The sequence below is a fragment of the Nannospalax galili genome, unplaced genomic scaffold (assembly GCF_000622305.1).
Source record: "Nannospalax galili isolate Female #2095 unplaced genomic scaffold, S.galili_v1.0 scaffold698, whole genome shotgun sequence".
In the NCBI taxonomy this organism is placed as follows: Eukaryota; Metazoa; Chordata; class Mammalia; order Rodentia; family Spalacidae; genus Nannospalax; species Nannospalax galili.
In genome coordinates this window covers 3,947,794-3,970,066 of record NW_008341886.1, presented here as the reverse complement: position 1 = coordinate 3,970,066, position 22,273 = coordinate 3,947,794, and the positions used below count along the sequence as shown (strand labels likewise).

The following is a 22,273-nucleotide window of genomic DNA, read 5'->3' as shown; positions in this document are numbered from 1 at the left end:
TTACTGACAAAAGTCATGGGAAGACATGCATATGATCCCAGCCCTCAGAAGGTGAGGCTGAGGATCACTCCAGTGTAAGGCTAGCCTAGACTACATAGTGATTTTGAGGCCAGTCTGGAATACATACCAAGACACTCTATCCAAAATTTTTTCAGGAATAATAAAAATTTTTAGTCCTTACAGAAATATGAGAAAATCATCACTTTAACCTGGTTATTTAATGTCTAGGATTCATTCTTAAAATTTTTAATATTTTTTTAAATTTTTTTAATATATTTTATGTGTATGAGTGTATTGTCTGCATGTATGTGAGTGCACCTGTGTTGTGCAATGCTGCAGAGGTGAGAAGAGGGCGTCAGATTTCCCTAGAACTGGAGTTAAGGATAGTCCGTAGCCCCCATGTGGGTGCTGGGAATCGAAGCCAGGTTCTCTGCAAGAGCAGTCAGTGCTCTTAACCGCTGAGTCATCTCTACAGCCCCCTTTAAAATGTATTTTTACAAAACCATTCACCAAAATTTTCAAAAAGTAGATGTCTTCTTGAATGCATGCTAGTTCAGTGGTGATGTCTCAGTCCAGCACTGACAGAAGAAGTGTCTCTCTGTAGGTCACCCTGATGTTCCTTGTCTGGTGATCGCTATGTGCTAAGCTGATGGATACATCACATTTGTGTCCCATAGCTATGAACAAAATTGACAGCATGACACAGTTATATATTCAGGAATGACTGGTAAGAAAAAAGAGTGAATTTACAAATACTGTACATTTGTACATATGGAAATACTGCTCATGTGCACACACTGTACGTGTGCATTTCACTTATTTCAAAGATGGCATATAGCTCTGATTTTTCTACAGCAGTTTATCAAATATTTTTTCCAGGAAATCATAATTCAGCTACATAGCTGAATTTTACTAACTAGGTTTAGTCATTGATTTCATTGACTGCAACTGTCCAATTACATCATGCATCCCAGTGGAACTGACATATCTCTATAATATCCATTTGCTTAATTATATGTATTTAAAATGATAAATATCTATGTCTGCAAATGTAGCTATTCTATTTTTCTATCTAGCTCCTAATACCTACCTGTCTATTCAGTTGGCATAGAACAGTGCGTGTTTCTGCATGGCATGCACTCTGTCACCAATGTTGTTCTCTGGTCATGTACATCCAGAAAACTATATTATAGGAAGCACTGCTTCAGAGCTCTGAGCTGGGCTCACCCCCGGACCTAGCAGTCATACTGCACGGTGCAGTTTTTATGTTTAATAAGATATACTCCTTGAAGATGATACTGAGAAAATGGTGTTGTGACAGTGACAGTTGTCCAAGCCATTTATGAAATGCTAAACACCTGGAAGGAACTGCCATCCAACCCTCCAGTGCACAGTAGGGCCACACTGCATTTTTCTATGTGCATCTTACACTCTACCTTCCTTTAAAGTCTTTTCCAAAATCAACAGTCAAGCTATGAACAGTGGTCTAAGCCTGTAATCCCAGCACTTGGGGAGGCTGAAGCAAGAAGATCACGAGGTTGAGGGAAGGCTGGAAAACAGAGAGAAACCCTTTCTCAAAAACAAAACAAAACAAAATTCATAAAGATAAGCAAGAAACAAATTTGGGCAGGACTGAGCATGCTACCTGTCTTTGACATGGCTGGGAATGACATTAGCTTATGCTGGAAAATAGCAAAGACCATTTGGAAAAACAGTGACGAGAACAGCCAGGGTTAGATAATACGGAGACAGTCCATAATGTCCCTTATAAACCTAATTATTTAATTACTGTAAAGTCATATAATAAACATATTACATCATATGCAGAACACTCCGAAGGCTAAAAGAAAAAATTAGTACGTTTTATCACGCTATTAATTATTAGAAATGCTCAGTTTTACAGAACTTCATCTGAAACACTTCAGTAAGTAACAGGTGCCAACCACACTGAGGACTGATTCCATGCAAGAGTACCAAGTCTTAGGAAAGAAATGCATCACTCAAGCCTTTGGACTTTGTGGTTTGACGAAGATGGAACAGATGCATTCACAGATTACTACCAACAATGCAGATTTAAATCATCATACAAACATGTGCAGGAATGAGCAACATGATGGGGATTAACTTAACTCATCTGGTCATGGAAAGGGAAGAGAAAAGAATCTGGTGGTGGTGATGTTGGCAGCTAAGAATTGTGAACAAGCCAGTATTTACCCACTAGAGCATGGGGGTGGAGTTTGCACACTTAGTAACTGGTTGGGTGGGATTCAGGAAGAACTCCATCCTTCCATTGTAGACAAGCTAACACATGTCCAACTGTATGACCAAATTAAAATCAAGGTTTTACCCACCAGCTTGGAAAATTTCTGAAAATCCATCAGTCATTTGTCATCAAAATATCAGCTTACCCATTAAATAAATAATTATGGACAGGCCATTATGTCATTAGAAAGGTCATTCTCTCTGACAAAGCATGGGGTAATAAGTGACCAAAACAGGCAAACATCCTGCCTTGATGGAGCTTACGTTGGAGGGAACAGAGGATACAGACTGAATCAGCAATATCTTTAATATACTGGAGAGTTAAATACTTCTATGAATAAACCAATAAATCAGAAAAGGAAAATGAGTGCGGGATTGTTTTAATATTAGTACCTTGGTAAGAGCAGCCAAGTTAATAGTTGTACAAGCCTGACATAGGAGAAAAAGTTCCTCAGTCATACTCAGATATAGAGAGCTACAGTCAACAGAAAGGAGTCAGAAAGAAACAGGCAGCCATGGAGCTGCGATATAGGACCAAGGTGGAACCAGGGATTGGAAGAAAGGATGAAGAAGGAGGTGAAGGAGAAGCGCCTTGCAGGTTATCTAGGGAAAACACTGGGTTTCTACCAGAATAAGATGGCGTGCCTCTGAAGGTTTCTGAGCAGAGCGCCATCTGGCCACTGGGAGACACAAAGAACAAGCAGGGAGACCAAGTGGAGGACACTGAGGTCTGAGAGGTGAGGCTAAGGCAGAATGACCAGAGACAGGAGGTTAAAACAGGGCAGTTAATGTATTTGAGGGCAGTGATTTTCCTCTGTGAAATAGCCACTGATAAGTGCCCTCGCTCTCTAGTAAATAATGTCTCACCCACACTTGAGCAAAAACCTAATTGATCTCAGCGTGTCGCATGCAAAAAGAGGCATGGAGGTGGCAGAGGCTTGTGGAGAAGGGCTCCAGCAGGAGGGGGAAGAGTGAGACGGGGAGGAGGAGGGTTAACACGGGTAAAATTCATTATATAAATGTATGACATTATCAAGCAATACAAATTTTAAACTGATGGGAAAACACTTCAAATCGGTAAGAGAGATCAAGGGTACAAATACTGCTGACTGCCAAGTGTGAAGGCAACTGAAAAAAACACCAGACTAAGCAACAGGGCAGTTTGTGAACTTGACAAGGCAGAGCAAACAGAATGACAGAGTGACTGGGCTCCAGAGGAGAGGAGACGGTTTGTTGGGAAAACAAATGCTGCAAGTACTTTTAAAAGAGTTGTTCCTGCAAAAAAAAAGAAAAAAGGAAAAACGTATCACAGCTGCACAAGAAGCTTAGGTCCACAGGGCAGTTTGCACTTGGTGCTAGCTGTTCCCATTCTTGTAAGACAGATAACGGGGACTGGATAACAAAAACTGAGGACCTCAAACAAAAGGGGAAATTTGCTTAGAAACTACAGGAGCAAACGAACAACACACAGCTTAGGTCCTGGGCCTCAACCAGAATGAGTCAGTGACCACCAAGTGGGGCGTGTGACTGACAGCTTGACAGGTGCCTCATCTGCAGCAAGGAAATCTCCTGCAATGGAAGGAGAGGCAATGGTCCTTCCAAGGAACGTGGCCTCTATGCTGAAGCAGGGCAGCCACCCTTATCATGTGTACTTAACCAAAGATGGGGCTGGAAAGACAGCTCAGCTCTTAAGAGCACTGGCTGCTCTTACAGAGGACCGCTGTCTATGACTCCAGTTCTGGGGGATCCAACACCCTCTTCTGGACTCCATGTGTACTGCACGACATGGATGCACTTACATACATGTAGGCAAACCTGAGGCATGGCATGCCTTAGCTTTATCCACCAAATTCCCCAGCAATGAAATGTAAAAGCTAAATATTCCTGGGCTCTAATGTATGAAATTCCAGTGGGTTTACTTCCCAGAACCTCCCAGCCATCTTCCAACTGTTGCCTTCTCTGCTTCAGTTTCCCCAACATGGTCTCTGTTCACATTTAAGCAAAAGCACATGAAATAAAATGACACATATACTTATGTGGCCTGAGTGGCTGACAGAGACACAAACACATGAAAGCCACATCAAGGCAGCGGGTAAGCACCAGCTGCTTAGGTCTGCAGGCTGCAGTGGAGAGGCCTCCCCAGAGCTCTGATGTGGGGGCAAGGCAGGAAATCCCAGAGGCCCGTGAAATCCACACAAACAGAGGACCATTTCTATGCCTTTGGGAAAGTTAAAGGATCCTACACACAGTTAAACTTAGGAGGCAGTGTCCTTTTACACACATGTAAATCTTCAAATCCTAGCAATTAACCCATATACATCTGCCCCATTAATGGGTGTCTGAGAATAAACAGCACATGCCCCCCCACTCTCAGTTTTCCTGGAATAAGGAATCAAGGATGGAATGAATGGTGGACTTCACCACACATCTGTGATTCACAAATATTTAGAGAAGCCATAAAGCTGCTGACCTCCAGGACCAGAGCGTGGTTGGCAGACACTCAGCTAAACAAAAGAGGAAGGGGGTCCCAAACAAGAGAGCAGAGCTGGAAGCCAGGCTCGCCGGGTCTTGTAGGAATTCCCGTGCGCTCTAACGTGGATAATGGGAGCAGACAATTCTCCAACCACCGGACTTTGGTAGCACAGAATGAAACAAACACATGTGACAAGACAGGTCAGTGCAGGCCTCTCTTGATCACATCACAGAGGTTTTCCATTGGAAAGAAAGACAATAGGTCAGGAACAATGAGGGTGACATTATTCAGAATGACAGGCTAAGTCTTTACCACAAAATATGCTCACTCAGTAGTGTGAGAAAGCAATACACCTTGTCCCAACAATACACCCAGAAGCAAATTACAAATATCATGAAACTAAATCCCTGCTGGGGTAAGGATACCCAAAGAAATATCACCTGCAATCAGCTATCAAATTGTTTGGTATTTAATCTTTTTGTCCAGAATTCATTCTGGTTTAAACATGCTATTACTTATTCTACTACGATCAAATCTACATCCTTTCAATTTCCTCATCTTACATCCCAGAAAATAAATACGAAGAATATACCAATGGAGAGTTGGGATCCACTTACAGATCCGGGCTTTGGGGGAGCACAGAATACACAGATGATGGTATCACTGAGGCAAAGCCCCAGTTGACACTGTGAGTGATCTAAACTGAACAAGCTCAGCCACCACCTGACCATCTGAGGTTCAAAGGCCTGACTTCAGAGTCCTGGACGCACCACAGAAACATTTACAGAAAACACCGAAAGCGACACACAAGAATGGGCAAAAACATAATTGTTACAATGAATTAAAAGTGATCAGAATATGCTATGTATATGCATGAAAATGTCACGAACATGTCATTATGTATAACTAAGTATGCTAATAAAATGTTTAAAAGAATGGCCAGCATAATGGCTTATATATCTGTCACAGTTACAGTCAGCTGTGAATTTTGACACTAACCTAGGGAAGAGGGACTCTCACCAGAAAAACTGCCTCCATCAGACGGACCTGCGGCCACATCTGTGAGGACAGAGGACCCAGCCCACGGCAGGTTAGGCCAGCCCTGGGTGCATGAGCCTGGGCTGTGCAATACCAGTCGCCGAGGAAGCCAGGGCAGCAGCATTCCTCCATGAGCTCTGCCTCAAGCTCCTGCCTTGGTTTCCCTTGATGATGACGGTAACCCGTAAGCCAGATGAACCATTTCCTCCCAAGTCCAGTGTTTGCTCAGAGCAACAGAATGCAATCTGTAACAACATCTGTACACATCTGTATGTATTTACGTTTATATTTATAGTTGTTAAAATGATAGATAAGTATTATGGACTACCCCAAAGTGCAGAGTTACTCTGCTCTGAACAAAGAGGAAATATGAAATCATGAACGACTTTCAGCTGAGGATTGTAAGTAGGCTTCTATCAAGAGATGAGGGAAAGGAGAGCAGGCACCTCTCCTACCTGTATGAAGCACAAGAACAAAGTCCTCTCTCACAGTACCACAGCTGCTTTCCTAACTTCATTTCCAGCTGCAAGGGATCCCACACCCTCATCTAGTCTCTGCAGGCACCTGCATGCATGTGCATATACTAGTTGGCACACACACATGCACACGTGTGCACACACACACACACACACACACACACAAAATAAAATCTTTTTGAAAAAAGAGGCAGAATTAAACTATGGGAACAATTTTTAAAGTATTATCTCTTTTTAAGTAACTGTCCCTTGAATCAAAAGTTAAAAATTTCAATAAGATCAAAAGTTAAAAAAAAACTCAATTAAATGCTTAAAAGCAATGATTGAAATATAAATTGGAAAAAAATGGCACCATTAAAATAAATTTTAAGTTTAAAAAAATAAAGCGAATAAACAAAAGATCGGAAAAACCATTAGTATAGAAAGTCAAAAAGTTAAACCATAAAAAGAATAATACAAGAAATAAAATGAGTTAATATCCTTAAAATCTAGTCCTAAAACATGCTCATACAGCATTGCTTCTCAACAACCAGGCGGGATGTGGGACCTGTACACATGCTTCCTCTTTCTTAGCGTGGCAGCTAATTATCGCTTAAATGACTTCAACTAAATAAGAAAAGAATTAAATGTATAAAAAAAGGAAGGAGTACCATCATATTGACATAATAGTTTAACGATGCTACCAGTGGGAGTAGTGTTTTCATCAAAACAAACTCTCTAACATATTGTTCATGGAGTATAAATATCTGTTAACACTTTTAAGAAGCCAACTGACAGTATTATTAAGACTTATTTTAAAATACTGAAGCAGCTACCATTATTCTGTCCTAAAGAATCAACCTTCCATTAAATGAAGCCTTTGGGATCTCACTCTTTCTGCTCACAAAGTACTGCTTCATGTGCCAAATAGCTAAGCTTCACAAATAAAACGACAATATCATCTGCACAATTCTGGACAGTGCAATCCAGGTATACATGGCATGGTATGGGTCCCTTTCCTCTCTTCATGATCACTTCAGAACAATCGTGCCCAACTAAGGAGAAATATCAAAGACCTTTGTGAGATTGAGGCCAGCCTGGTATACATAGAGATTTTCTGGACAGCTATAGGTACAGGGGGACCCTGGCTCAAAAAGACAAAAAAAAAAAAAAAAGTTATGTCCAGTGCATTTTAACTCCATCAGTTGCCCATTGAAGACATACTGAAGAAAACCATGTTAAACGCAACAATGGTTATCTTTCACTAGCATTATTGGTGAATCTGTCCCTTTAACTACATATAGTCCACACTTGGTATTCACGACATTAAAATATTTAACATATTCATTTTAACTGCATATATGTTACTGATAAAAAAAATTCCTTGGGGGACTGTAAGATGGGTGAGAGAGTAAAGGCCTTTTCCACCAAGCCTGAGACCCTAAGTTCAATCCCCAGGATCCACACAATGGAAGGAGAGAACTGACTCCTGACAATTATCCTCTGATTTCCACATGCTGAGCACTATGGCATGCACACACACACACACACACACACACACACACACACACACACTAAATAAATGCCACAAAAAATTAAAAATACAAACTCCTCAACTATGGACTTCAGAGTTTGTTATATAGCAATATATATTCTGATAGACTTTATTTCATATATGAACTTACATATACAGATTATGTGCATATGAATGTATTTTAAGATACATAAAACTAAATTAAGTGTATTGTTCTGCAATTTACTTTTCCTAGTTTTGATTCCACGAATAGTCTGAATTTTACTTTTTGTTTTCATTATTGAGGTGGAGAGCACATTTTCAATATGTATAAAGCATACAGAAGCTAGTGGCTCCTTGGCAGGAAAAAAAAAAAAAAAAAAAAAAAAAAAACTGCCCATCTGCAACTCCTTTAAAAAACAGAATAATTGGTCTTTCAACTTTCATGCTCATCTTTTTGGATGATAAAAATTCAACATAGTCAAATATTCCTTAAGATGTTAGAGAGCTGATTTATAAGAAAAAATATTTTTTTAAGAAATGGACATGCTCATCTGGATACATGTGGTAGAAAGAACTGCCAATTTATTTTGTGTTTTAAAACATATCAATCCTGTGCAAACTTGATTTCTGTAATTACCCGTCTTTGCTCTTCATAAAATAAACGTAGTTGATAGCGCAACATTTTGTTCAACATAATTATATGACAACCAAAAATGACTGCATGTTGGTCCTATGTGTATAAGGAGTACTATGCACAGAGCACAGAACTGAAATGACAGAACACTGTTAATTAGGAGAAGCTGTCTGAACTTGCTCTGTAAATGAGCTGCATATTCTAGATTAACAAAACACATCAAGACAAAAATGGTCCTCAGGTCCTGCTTTGGGCAAACTATGGCTTAGATGCCAGAATTTACACAAACGGGCTTAGGGCACATAGGCTGCAACAAGCATCGAAGCCCTAAATGCATATATTTCCAGGTTTGGACGGCACGGCAGACTTCATTAAAATTTTATTTGTGATAAAATTCTATGCACCCAATGGGGATTTTGCTAAGGGACTTAATGGTTACTACACGCGCCCGTCCACTGTATGAGATCTTTAAGCATTACAAGCATCACATAGCTCAAAGCTCGGCCAACTACAGCCCAAGGACCACAACCAATCTGTGGCCTATCTTTGTAAATTGGCTACTGTGGCCCGCATTGCAATGGCAGGGTCAGGGGCATACAACGAAGAATCGAACACTTGCAGATACTAAAATGGGTTTTTTCTACTTTTCCTAAAAGAAATTTGCCAATGACTGATTTAGAATGGTGTCTGAAAAATCAATTCTTTAATACTTACTGTACACTTAAGAACCTGGGTATTAACGGAATGGGCAAAAAAGGGTACTAGTGCATATCCGTCCTTACACTAGAAACCCCAGTGCTAGGTGGACAGTGTTGTGTTAGGATTGAGTCTAGAGTCAAATCTCCTCTCTCCTCTGTTTTGACTAGTAAGATAGATTACTGACTCAGAACCTCAGTTTCCTCATCTTTAAAAGAGAGCTCACGATGTCACCTGCCTCAAAGTGCTGGATAAGAGATTGATGTACCTCACATAGTACAGGGGCTGGTGCCCAGCAAAACCTACATGGGCTCCATAAGGCCTCTGCTGCCCCTTCCAGCCCTCAGGTCCCGTGGTTCTCCATGGAGAAGAGTCAGAGACACCAGGTGCCAGGGTAAAGTACACTTCCGATGCCAAGGGAGCCTGTCTACGTGAGCTGCAGGAAGACACGGCTGCCCATCTTAGGAATGTGGAGATCGACTGGCATATTCAGTGTTAGTCAAACACTTCCACCTACCTTGAGGCCGAACGCTAAGATCAATTTAGTAACCTTCAGGATGGAAGTAAACTGGGGACTGGTGCACAGTCCGAAAACTGTGGCAGTATCCAAGCTCACTGAATACACCTCTGGGGATTACTAGCAAATTGCTTTTCGAATTGGAAAGCAGTATAAACTTGCCCACCATGAGACTTACTTAGGGGAAGAAGTAACTTAACAAAATGTCAACTTCCCCATGACCAGTATTTACAGTATCTCCTCTTCCTCTGACTCACTGCTAGCCCTCCCCCACTCCCATCCCTGTTTTCTCCCCCTCCCCCAGTCCTTCCAAAAGGGGCCACAGGTATCACAGGAGGCTAAGACACTTAAGAGGGTTTCCCATGAAGGTAGGGCATCTGAATGGGCTTTTAGATGGGTCAACAAGCAGGACCAGTGGGTAGAGGCTGAGCTACAGAAAGCAAAGCGGTGGGCCTCTGTGCTACTCAAGGGCCACTGGAATCAGAACAAACATCAGGAGGCCGGACCAGGTAAGACACTATGGACTTAATGGGGACTTTGGGCTTTTCTTAGAAGGTACAGGACACCACAGGAAGTCCCACAACGGAAACATGAAATGACAGTGTGCCAGGTCACACAACAAACCAGGACAGAGCACAGGAATAGCTGTGGGGGGACAAAACTGAAACCCAACAGGCACTCACACTGTGGCCAGGAGTTGCCATGAGTCACCAGTGCCTTTTATGACCGTTGAGGTTCCCTAGTGATTCCACAGGGAGATCAGCCCCAAATAGCTTTACCTTACAAAATTCTCCTTCTGAAAGCTGGTATTCTATTCCATTTTTAACAGCAGACATCTAAATCTGTAACATTTGGGTTTCTATACTTCCCAAGCAGGTGTCTTACTTACCAAGAGAGAAGGCAGAGGTCGGACGGCCTTGGTCATGAGTCACACTAAACTTCACAGCCACGTGGGCACACAAGCCCAGTTCTCACACAGCAGCCCTTCAACAAAGAAAGGAGACACAGTGATTCTGTTAAGTCCCTTCAAAAGACACTACATTGCTGCTTACCAACAACTAGAAAGCTCCATCAGCAGCCTGCATGACCAGTACAAGCTGCTCTAGCAATACAGGGCAGAGTGATACAGGACAGAGAGGATCACAAGCATGAGGAACCACGTTGAGCACTACGCACTCCAATGGCTTCATTTCTTGAGAAAAGGAAAACTGAAACTAAAACTTGCTGCTAGGTTTGTTTAAGATTCGTCTTATTTTTAATTATATGTATGCATGTATGTAAGCATGGGGGCCTGCAGAGGCCAGAGCTTTGGATCTCCAGGTGCTAGACATATAGACTGTTGTGAGCCACCCAACATGGGTGCCAGGAACTGATTCCAGGTCCTCTGCAAAAGCAGTATATGCTCTGAACCACCGAGCCATCGCTCCAGCCCAGAAAAATAAAAATTTTCATGCTGTTCAACATGTGAAAAAAATTTCATGAAATATGCAAAAGAACTATTACTTCAAATCCACTGAAATTAAGCAGTTTGAAAATAAAAACATGCGCATTGAAATGGCTTCTCTACTGCATTTTTTAAACCAATGGTACCCAAAGTAAAATATTTTACAAAGGAAAGATAGAAGACATATAATAAACTGCATCTAAATTTGTGTTTGTATTTTCAGTTACACATTTGTTTCTTGCACAATTATGAAACATAGGAAAAATTATCACAAAATCAATTTACTTCACCAATACCCAGAACACTTCAGGGATCGTCTCGCTAAATTTATTATATCGATGTAGGAAAATATTATTATAATACCAAATGTGCACACCAGATCTTGAGGAAATGCATGACCTCCCACTTGCTATCTAGACACTATTGTGTGCATTATCGGTGAAGGGCACCTGTTACTCCCAACACTGCACATCTGGCTCGTGTGGCTCATGCCTGTCCTCTTCTCCGCACTCATCCAGTTTCTTTCTGTCCCCCACTTCCCTCTCAGCGTCTGGCGAGAGTGAGCATGAAGCACACTGGTATCCCCCGTGCTCACCCACACACTCGAAGAGCAGCTGAGAAAGATGAAGAGAAAGTGGGGAAGGGCCTCCCCAAAGAACTGGCTGCTTCTCCAGGCAATGAGTCCCATGTGGTTCATGTGAGACATGATCAAAAGCCCACCAGCCTCATTAAAGTAACCCAAATTGTAACACAACAGCTGGAATTGTACAAAACGCTGTCTGCTGAAATGCCCTTTTGGAAGGCCTGAGGTTCAGGGCTGCAGAGCCAAGACACAATGGCACTGCCATTCCATGAGGCTTCTAGCTTCCAGGAAGGGACTTTGGCGAGTTCAAGGGAAGTCAGGAAGTCTCAAGGCAGCACACTTGGAAGAGCTTGCCATGAAGACTCCCAAGCAGTCCAGGTGCAACTCTGTCCTGTAGCATTGCCAACTCCAAGGTCTCAGTGGGGTCTTTGAAAGCCAGTAACATCATCCTTTGGAAGGGATAAGGTGCAGATGCAACTCTTTGAGGCCAAAAGAAGGGTGAGGGAGCTGTCCCCCAGGCAGACAGGCATGCTTGGTCCAGGAAAAAAACCAGAACAGCCAATTCCTTTTTCTCACATCGCCAATAATATCTCCTTCGGGTGTGGCAACACAACATTAGTTAGGACTTCATATTCAATCGCATGTTTGAATACATGGGTTGACTCTCTTGAGTCCTGAAATCTATAACAATTAGGAATAAATTTCCCTTGCATTTGCTTGTTTAGATCATATTCAAAGTTTAAGCAATAAAATTGGACAGACCCACTGGTTCCCACTATGGATGCCTGGCAATGTCTGGTGGCTCCAGTATGTTAGAATCAAATTAGAAGTGGATGACAGGTCTCCTGTCCACCCCTAGAGTGGTCATAGGTATGTTGATGAGGAACACCAGCTGGACATCTGAACTACACACACATAACAGATCATTCTCTTAATTGACAAAGGGCATAAGGGCCAAAAAGGATTGGTGACACAATCAACAGATATTCCAGGAAGAGAGCACTCCTACTCAATCCAGACACAGGATAACTTTCAGATTGTAAAACCCAGTCTATCCCTCATGAAAATAAAACTGTGACATGCAGATTCACATATGACTCCTTTTAAGACTTGACATCTGAAGAGGAAGTCTCTCCTAGCCACAGGATTCAGGCATAATTCTAAACCATTCTTACTGGGCCTGTGTTTGTACCAACAGTAAAAAGGATGTTTACCAGCCTGATGCCCGAAAGCTATATTAGCAGCATCAAGACCCTTCTCCAGAGAGTTGGCCTGGCCCCAACAGGCATTGCCCGCACTGAAGGAACTCGTACAGTTCAAAAGCACACACAAGTCAAAGTGGGTGGGCTCAGCTACAGGAACCACAGCAGCAACTCTGAGCCCTTGAGTAGCAGCCAAGCTGCAGGAACAGAGGACAGTTCCTTCAGCTCAAGGAGCCCAGCTTGCCTATGTGACCTGGACCCAGTGAAGTCATACATGTACAAACATGTAAATCCCAGGTCACTGAAAGAGCTTCCAGAAAAATAAGAAGGAAGTCAAAAAAGTGAGGAATTACAAAATTGCAGAGGCGCACCCACGGGGTTTGTTAACATCTGTTTCTCTATTTGACTCCATTTCATACTGACTTCACTCTTTTCTCTTTTTGCTTGGTATTGACCTCGGTATACACAACCTCTTAAGTTCTCTACCTAACTCCAAATTATAGTCTTACTCTGGGAGAAAACAAACTACATGCACAAATGTAAGTACTAAACTATGACTAGAACATGCTTTGGTTCGCAAATAATTTTTCCCAGAAGTTTTACTCCCATAGTGACCTTCAAATACAAATGATTAAATAAAATTTAAGCACCAATTGCAACTTACTAAGTGCCTATCAGTATCATGGCATTGTGCTAAACTGTGCATTCTTCTCTGTACCCACTCTCCTCAGAGTGAGGTAAGATGTGGATTTAAACATTCTCAAAGAGACCAAAGTTTTGCTGAACAACAGCCTTTGCAGATCCAAGAATGAAATGCACATTTTAGAGCAAGAGTTCAAGCTGCAGAACACTAAAAGCTTACTGGAAATTAAACTAAAACAGACTGACCACCTGCTATCATAATATCCAGGGGTGTGATACAAAGAAACCCCAGTGGGTACAGGCTTAAGAAGTCTATAAACTGCAGGGTCAAGGTTTCCCAACTTGAAAGATGTTAGCAGTGGACAGGTCTTGTCCTCAGTGAGTCGTGGAGTCAGTAGCCATGCACAGTCTGTCCACACAGCCACGTACAGTGACAGAAGATAAATTACGAAGGGCTTATCCTTCAGGAGATCACGTAAAACACGGTGTGGTTTTTCTGCTATAGAGTACAACAGACATTATGAAACTGGAGCGGGAGAAGCTATTTGCAAATAAAGCAGTCAAGAAAAACTTCCTGGAAAAGGTGACATGTGGCATGAGCTTTGACGGATGAGTAGGAGATGGGTAGGATGGGAAAACTGATGATGACATTTGTCTGACTGAGTGAGCCACGGGCGAAACAAACAGCAAGTTCATCGAGAATCCACGAGAGTCATTAGAGGTAAGTGAAGATCCATTCTGCTTAACACAGGCAGAGCCGAAGCATGAAAGTCTGGAACTATTCTTTGGGTTTGGTGAACTGATGGAAACCCCTGTGTAGGGCCACCAGAGACAGGGCTTTGCAGGAATGCACCATGAACAGGTGCAGGCAAAAGAAAGCAATTCTGCTAAGGAGGGAAAGTCGGGACTACAGAGCAGTGGGGACCCCAGACTGAAAGATACCCTTCCCATCAAGTCTGCCAAGGAAAATAGGAATGTGGAAGAGCAGACTCCTGCTGAGTGGTAAGGGACAAGGAGGGGAGGTTGTAGTGTTGAGGCAGCAGAGCCGTGCCAGGCGAGGGAATGTGTTCCAGCACCCACATCAAGTTTAACCACGGCACATGGCCAAATGGGAGAAAGGCACAAAGGAGCCACTCAGACAACTGACAGACAGGGAAAGCAAAAGGCAACCAGATTGTAGGGATACCAACTCAGGAAGAGATGAGACTTCAACCAAAGGCATGAGAGTCACTGGGTTCGGCGGGAGGCTGGGATGACAGTGGAGTTCACTGGAATCAATATGGCAGTTCCACAGAAGACAGAAAAGTGAGAGAGGACAGAGCTCAGGGAGCATTCGGTGTCTCTGAGTTATGCAGCTCAGCAGCTCACTGGAGGCACTCTCTGACCCCTTCAAATGTCATGCCTGATGAAAGGCCCTTTGCATTTCATGATGTTGTGAGCCAAGGTGGTCTATGCTGACAATGGGGTTTCTCTGGTGGCAGCCTTGGGCCACAAATCGTGAGTATGACATTTGGATGGGTTGTACACTCAAATTGGCCACATGGGGAATCAGCCATACCTACCTGATCTCTTCCCATAGGACCCTAGACACCAAGGATGGAGTTAGCTTCCCTGGTTGGCAATGTTGCACATCTTGTCATTCATATGTTGTTCTAGAAGAACTAAACACTGTCCACATCACCTCCCCACACACCTTGGGGAACATCCCAGAAGCTGAGGTCATCTCATCCTGGCTCCATCCTATGGCAACTTTTCCACTGCTGGTCTTAATCTGTTTACTTTGACTAAAATCAACCACAGCCATGTATCTAACTACTTTTCTAGGTTCTATGAGACTTGTAGAAAATCATTGGTCCTCAAATTGGACTTGGACACCCCCTGTATAGGAGTACACTAGAAAACAAATTCAAAGACATTATAATAAAAGTCTGGAATTCTATGACTAGATTTAAATGAAGTCTAAGAGAAGCCCAGCGCCAATACTCAAGCGTAGAATCTGAAAATCCTGGGAAGGAGGGTCACCATTCAAAGAGACTGGCTACCGGCTTCACTGCAGACAGAGCAAGGGGTCGTCACACACTGGGTGTGCAGTATGGGCACTGAAAAATCAACATGTAAAGCTCGAGAGCCAAAAATTTCATTTCATATTGGAATTACAGACAAAATACACTTCACCTTCCTAGATATACATTAACTATCTAAACCAGACTTTTAAATATTTTAAAACAGGTCTATCAATCACAGTCCAGGTTTGCAAAACATTACTTGCACAGAAACATCAAGCTAGAAACTTAGCGTGCACTAAATAAGGAATGAATGCTCTTGAATTTCACAGCAAGGTAAACAATGCAGCTCTGACTTTTCTATCGAGGAATTAAAATACAAAGGGAGTAAAGGACATGACTCACTGTGTGTGAGTTCCATGCTGCTGGCTTGGTTAGAAGGGACTATATTAAATCAGGCACCCACAGGTGGGAGGATGAATGGGATCCTAATGGGGGACTGAGAAGCTGGGGGGGGGGGTGTTGACCTAGAGAGCACCAAGCAGGGAGGGTGTCGGGTGTCTCAGTATTCACCGCAAGGTGACTACACATGGTCAATCTAGTAAGGGCTCAAAAGTGCCATGCAGGCAGCCGACAGGTAGGATGACGGGGGCTCTGCACACCACTCCCCTTCTGACTATCTTTGACCTGGCTGCAGGAGGATCCTTCTTCCGTTCAGAAAGGCATGCCCCCACCAGACAGCATTTGAGGACATCAACAGAGGGTGTTTAGAGAAATAAAAGTGCTGCCATTAGACTCTCTTAGGTGTTCAGGGAAAAAAAGTGAGGAAAAAGGTACAGAGAAAATGTCACCAAGGGAAAAATGTCAGGAAGGAGAGCAGATAGCCAGAGACGGGAGAAGGAACCAGGAGGAGAGGATGAGGGAGGCACGCGGCAGAGGTAAGCCCAGAAATCAGGATCCAAGTGGTGGGGCTCGTCTCTCTAAAACACTGTGCACTTTCTCACGACAAAATACACTTTCATTGTTTGCTTTCTAGAATACGTCATTGTGCACATTTGAAGTTTATAACCTAATGCAATGGAATACAAAGAGGGCAAAATGGTTGCTATACTGAATCAACGTGTCATGTCAGTTGCTTTGGTTTTTGGTGACAAAAAGCAGCTAAAATGTATTTACTTGATAAGAGTCTCTACTACTACACAGTTTTATTAACCAGACCCTTGGTGCTCTGCATTTGATCTCTCTTAACAACAAGGGGGGGACAACTGAGTTCAATGGGGCTCCGCCAGCAGGGGAAAGGCTACTTCTCGATCCTGTGCCTGCACTGGCCCAGTCCCGGCTCCAGCTATGCTGCCCTGATTCTGAAGCAAATATCCCAACGTCTTGGACAGTTTGAAGGAGGAAAAAAAAATTGCATAGTTTGGGGTGACAAAGAACTGTGGCAGCAACAGGTGGCAGACAGATTGCACCATCCCATCTGTGCCCTGGGCAGCCTCACACCATCCCACCTGTGCCCTGGGCAGCCCCGCACCATCCCACCTGTGCCCTGGGCAGCCCCGCACCATCCCACCTGTGCCCTGGGCAGCCCCGCACCATCCCACCTGTGCCCTGGGCAGCCTCGCACCATCCCACCCACAAAAATGAAAAAAAGAGGTGCACACAACAGCAGCTTTAGAGAGCTCGAGATCTTCCATAGCAAAGGCGAAGGGTGAAAACCTGCACTTTAAAGCTGTGAGCATTGTAATGACATAATACCACATCTCACATAACAATCCACATCACCCTCATGTCCAGCAGCCTACATGTGCCATCAGACACTTTTTCCAGGGCACTCTACTTCACGATAGGATGAGAAGAACAGCAAGCAGAGGACCACAGCCACAGAGGTCTCTACCCTCCAGGAGTTCACCATCTAGAAGACCACATCACTAAATTAGAATGATCTCACTAGTAGCCAGCTAATTGTGTTCTTGAAAAATAATCTCACACATTAACTAAGAATACTTAATAATGAATATGCTTGGTCATTATCTCAAATGCCTTTTAAAAAGACAAGGGTCATCTGCTTAAATTTCCCATCATCAAAAAATCCAGAAATTCTTGGAACATAATAGGCAACACCAGAAGTCAGCTCCAAAGGTAACTGAGACCTCATGGACAGTCATTTCCCAAACAAGTACCTGTGACCCCAAGTCGAGGTTGTGGATTGATACAAACATCCAGCTCTAAGAACCACAGAAACCAATCCTACCTCCCTGAACAGAAGAGTGGGAACAGCTGGAAGTTGTATCCAAACACTGAGGTGCACAGTATAGAGAAATAGTCTTCTTTCCTGGAACCCTCACCTCCAAGCCAGGCAGGAATGCCTCCCTCCATGAGAGAGGAGTCACCGTGGCATATAAAGGCTTAGAAGATGCTAAATAAGTTGAGAACCCACAGAAAAGGGAAGACAGGAACAATTTCCTTTCTCAAAGCTTTGGTCAATCCCTACAACATTTGGGAAGAAATCCGATTGTTTTCCACTTAGTCTTCGTAAAGATTACCCTTTGGTGAGTACTTGGTGCTGGTAGTAATTTCTGACCCTGGAAACAATAGATTGCCCCAATAGCTGAAATAAAGCTAGAGAAAAATACTTCCTATTGAATGTCTCCCAGCGGGACAATGAGACATGTTCTAAGCTACAAAGAGGCGTGGGAATAGATGGACAGGGGGAACAAAAATTACTATCAAAGCAAGCAAGCTCCCCCAAACCAAGCAAATGTTCAAAGTAAAGAACTTTCAGAACTGTCTCTCTGAGGACAGCAAGGTTTCATAATAGTGACCATGTCCCTATTAGTTACCATGCACCAAATTTTCAAAGAGCAGGCTTGCTTTTCAGGCAGGCAGTTTTGAAGTGTTTGCACAAGGGGCTAATTTGCATGGGCAATTGGACTCTCTGCTTTCATTCTGACAGCTACATTGATCCATCCTAAGTAGACTGGACTGGTGTCCTGGTGCCCAGAAAAAGAGGGAGGCTGAGGTATCTTTGAACGAACTGTGGCCTCTCATTTGCACACATTCAGAACAGCACATCCAACAAGGCTCACCCTGTGAGCAGCACCCAGCTGCAACATGAGATTCAACATTTACTTTTGGATGGAAAAGGGCTGAGGATGTAGGTCCGGGTCAAGCACTCACCTAGCATGCACAAAGCCCAGAACGCTATCTCCAGCACTGAAAAGCAAAACACAACAGAAAGGAAAAGAGCCAGGCTGGACCCAACACCAGCCTTCTGGTCAGTAAATGAAAGGAAAATCAGGCAGAGCTGGGGCAACCAGATGTCTGTTGCTGGAGGCAGAGAGAGAATAGGGACTCATTTATTGCTGGAAAGTTGGCTAGCTGTGAAATTTCCAATGATTTGTGAGTTAAATGGCAAGTACTAAATTGTTCAGGAAGGCATTTTACTAAGAAAAATAACAGGTAGTTGGTTTTTTTATGTTTCTTGCAACAAACGCAATATAAAGAAATAAAAAGATGTTTTCCTTCAACTCAGTGAGAAGAAAGGCTGTCCAAGTTGACATAGGCCAACTTGCCCTGTGTAGTACAGTCAGTTCTGATTTATCCCAACCTTAGTTTGTTTTACAGGCGCAGACCCAGGTGCTGCTGTTGTATATTAGATACAATAATCTGAGCCCCACAAATTCTTTTTCCAGTAAAACTATGACACAATGTTCTGGATTCAACCACACAAACACTGAAAGGTCATTCCAGAATATCCTTCTCCCCAAAGACAGAGGAAATAAGATGTTCAAATCCTTCTGAAATCAGTACCAATGACCCGCTGGGTCCTTTACTGTCAGACAGGCATCAAGGTAGACATCAAGATGGAAATCATATCTCACTTTAGCGCTGCTGTGTGCAGGTAGGCTGCTCGGGGACATGAGCCATTCCACCTAAATGTTCATTTATGTTTTATGGAGAACTTAGCACTATGATTCCCTGGGTGTCTTGTAGAACCAAAGATCCAATTCTGTTCTGTTTGTCATCTCTCAATATAAGTTAGTGATAAAAATAAGAAACAGGCTACTACCCAACAGGCCAGATGGCATCTTACCTTCATAAATGCTGCTGTGTTGTGAGTTTACACATGTGGGAAAATAAGGATTCTTTTTTTAAACACTGGCGATGACTCATGTCATCCACTTTGGTACCAATTGTACTGAAATTTCCTCCCAAATGAAGAAATATCCCAGCTTTTCTAAAAGCAGCAGTGCCAGCTGCCATTGGTTAGTCCTGATGCTGTCTGCCCATGCTACAGGACCCAACATGGAGCTTTGAACAGAGCAGACAGCCTAGACAGAAGTAGAAGTCCATGAGTCCTGATAAAAACCTTGTTGATAAATGGATGCTTCTCTACATGAGTCAAAATCATTCACTCGTTTTTAAAAGCATACTCCCTTAAATCTCAGCCCAGGTACAGAGTCATTAGGAAGAGCCTGCATGGCCAGGCCACACAAAAAAAACTGAATTTTGAAAAGCCACATGGTCCAGAAATCTCTCTCCTGGCTATATATCCAAAGGGAAGGAAATTGGTATATGGAAGGGGCATCTAATCCTCCATATTCATTAAAGTACTATTCATAATTGCAAGAAATGGAAATAGGCTGTTTCCATCAACTGATGAATGGATAAGAGAATGTGGTACACATATCCTAGAATACACTCAGCCATTACAAAGAATGAAATCCTGTCACTGTGACAACAAAGATAAGAATGGAGTGCATTAGGTGAACTGAAACAAGCCAGGCACAGAAAGACAACTGTCACATGCTCTCACAAACCCATGTTCAGAGGAAAGGTGTTCTCACCGAAGTGGAGAGTAGAATGGTAACTAGACTGAAAAGGAGCGAGAGGAGAAATGTTGGCTCGTGGGCACCTCATGTGCTTGGAGGATTAAGTTCCAGCGTTTAATAGCATGGAGGGTAACTAGAGAGAACAGTCATGCATTGAACACTTCGAAGCAAAGAACTTGACTATGCTAAGTACCCCATTTGATCATGGCACACTGGACACACATAGGAAAGTATCACGCTGCGCTCCATAAAGATAAGCAATTCAAAAAAAGTTCTTGGAGCCTGATTTACATTGTCCCCTTATCTTTGTCTCCTTTCCCACACTTGCTGAGTTAGTAGACTAATATAATCATAAAATTCGCAAGCAAAATCACATATAATCCTAGGAAGTCTCTCAGTTACAGTTAAAGGAGCCCTAGTTCATTTCCAATCACCACGTCCAAGCTCCAGTAAACTAAATGGGAAGAAAGCGAAGCCAGGTGGAAGCATGCAATACCATAAAAGTTCAGAAGAGCTTCAATGTTTTCCACTGAGAGCGCTTAGGAGGATGCCTGACACCTGGGAGACTCCTCATGAGACTGTCCACTACTGCTCCCCACCCCAGCAATGGATACGGGGTGCTGTCTCATCCTGAGCTGTCTGTCTGACTATGGCCATTGGCTCTTTTCCTTTCTCCATGGACATGCTCAGACGCCTCCTCCAGGCTGCTCACCGCACACTGAGAGAGCCACAGCCCTCCTCTGGTACCCATGAAGCTCCTGTGTGGGCTCTTGTCTTCCGTGCTCTTTCACTTGTATCTTGTTGACCTAACTTCATCACAGAAGCTGTTTATCCTTCCGGCCCTTCTTGCTGGCTCCCTGAAAAGCACACACCTCAGTATCTGAGTATAAGGTTGTTCTTTCTCTTCAGTGACACAAGACACCAGCACCTATCTTCTATTAACTCATTTCAGTCTCTATGGTCCTGTCATCCCCTGTATTAGTTATTTTTCTGTTACTGTGCGAAAACACCAAGACCAAGGGGACTTATAAAAGGAAGAGTTTATTTACTCTTAGGGTTCCAGAGGAATCAGAGTCCATCATGGCAGGTGAGGGGGGAGCATGGTGGCAGGAGTTGGCTGAAGCAGAAAGGAGTGATCATGTCTTCAAGCAGGCACAGGAAGCAGAGAGCAACTGGAAATCCAGCAAGGCTTAAGAGCTCTCAAAGTCCACCTCCAGTGACACGCTTCCTCCAGCAAAGGCCACACCTCCCAAAACAGCACCACCAACTGGGGACAAAATGTCCAAATACATGGAGCCTAAGGGAGACATCCTCATTCAAACCACCACACCTCCCAATGAGGGTAGGGACCTGTCCCTAGTTACCTTTGAATCCTGAGGCCAGGTTTGGATAAATGAGCATGTTCCATGAAGACAGTGTAATGAGAAGACCTGTTTTTCCATCTCAGGGTATGTGTAAATATTCTCTGACCAGTGGACTCCAGCACACCAGCCTCCAGAGGGACGCTTCTAGTTTGACGTCATTTTATCCAATCCTATCTCTGACTTTCTAACATTAACTACAATCACCCAGAACACAGAGAAAGCCCAGGCAGCTCTAAAGATTGCCTCATTCTCATGCAGGTCTAGAACTTGGTGGCTCACATGGCTGTCCAGACAAAAGTGAACAGACATGAGCTGTGGATCAAACACATTCTTACAGTTGTTGAAGAAAATCACAGCTCAGGTCTCAGAAGCTTTGGTCTCTCCTTGATCCCACCTTGGACTGAAAGTAAAATTTCCTGTTGTTCCTCCTGAGATTTCAGGTCTCCAAAGATTCTTTTGGTGTCCTTTATTAGATGTCACCTGATTTCTTTACTGCTGCATTGTGTGTCCTGTTCACACAGGAGTGAAATTCCAAACACCTACATGCTTTCCAATGCACACACACTGATGGTTCTCCTCTGCTCATCCACTAGGCTTTTAGAAAGGTGTGAT

At 43.2% G+C, this 22,273-nt stretch overlaps 1 protein-coding gene across 4 annotated transcripts in view; it reads right to left on the bottom strand.

The window, feature by feature from the left end:
• Sema5a (semaphorin 5A) overlaps positions 1 to 22,273 on the bottom strand; it is a 487,535-nt gene that overhangs the window by 364,188 nt on the left and 101,074 nt on the right. For 3 of the 4 annotated variants that reach the window (XM_029565663.1, XM_008837641.3, XM_029565664.1), the window contains exon 2: positions 10,481 to 10,575. The exons of the other annotated variant lie outside the window; for it this stretch is intronic. The gene's annotated coding sequence lies outside the window, so the exon portion shown is untranslated. The remainder of the gene's footprint in view (positions 1 to 10,480; positions 10,576 to 22,273) is intronic. 4 annotated transcript variants of the gene reach the window in all.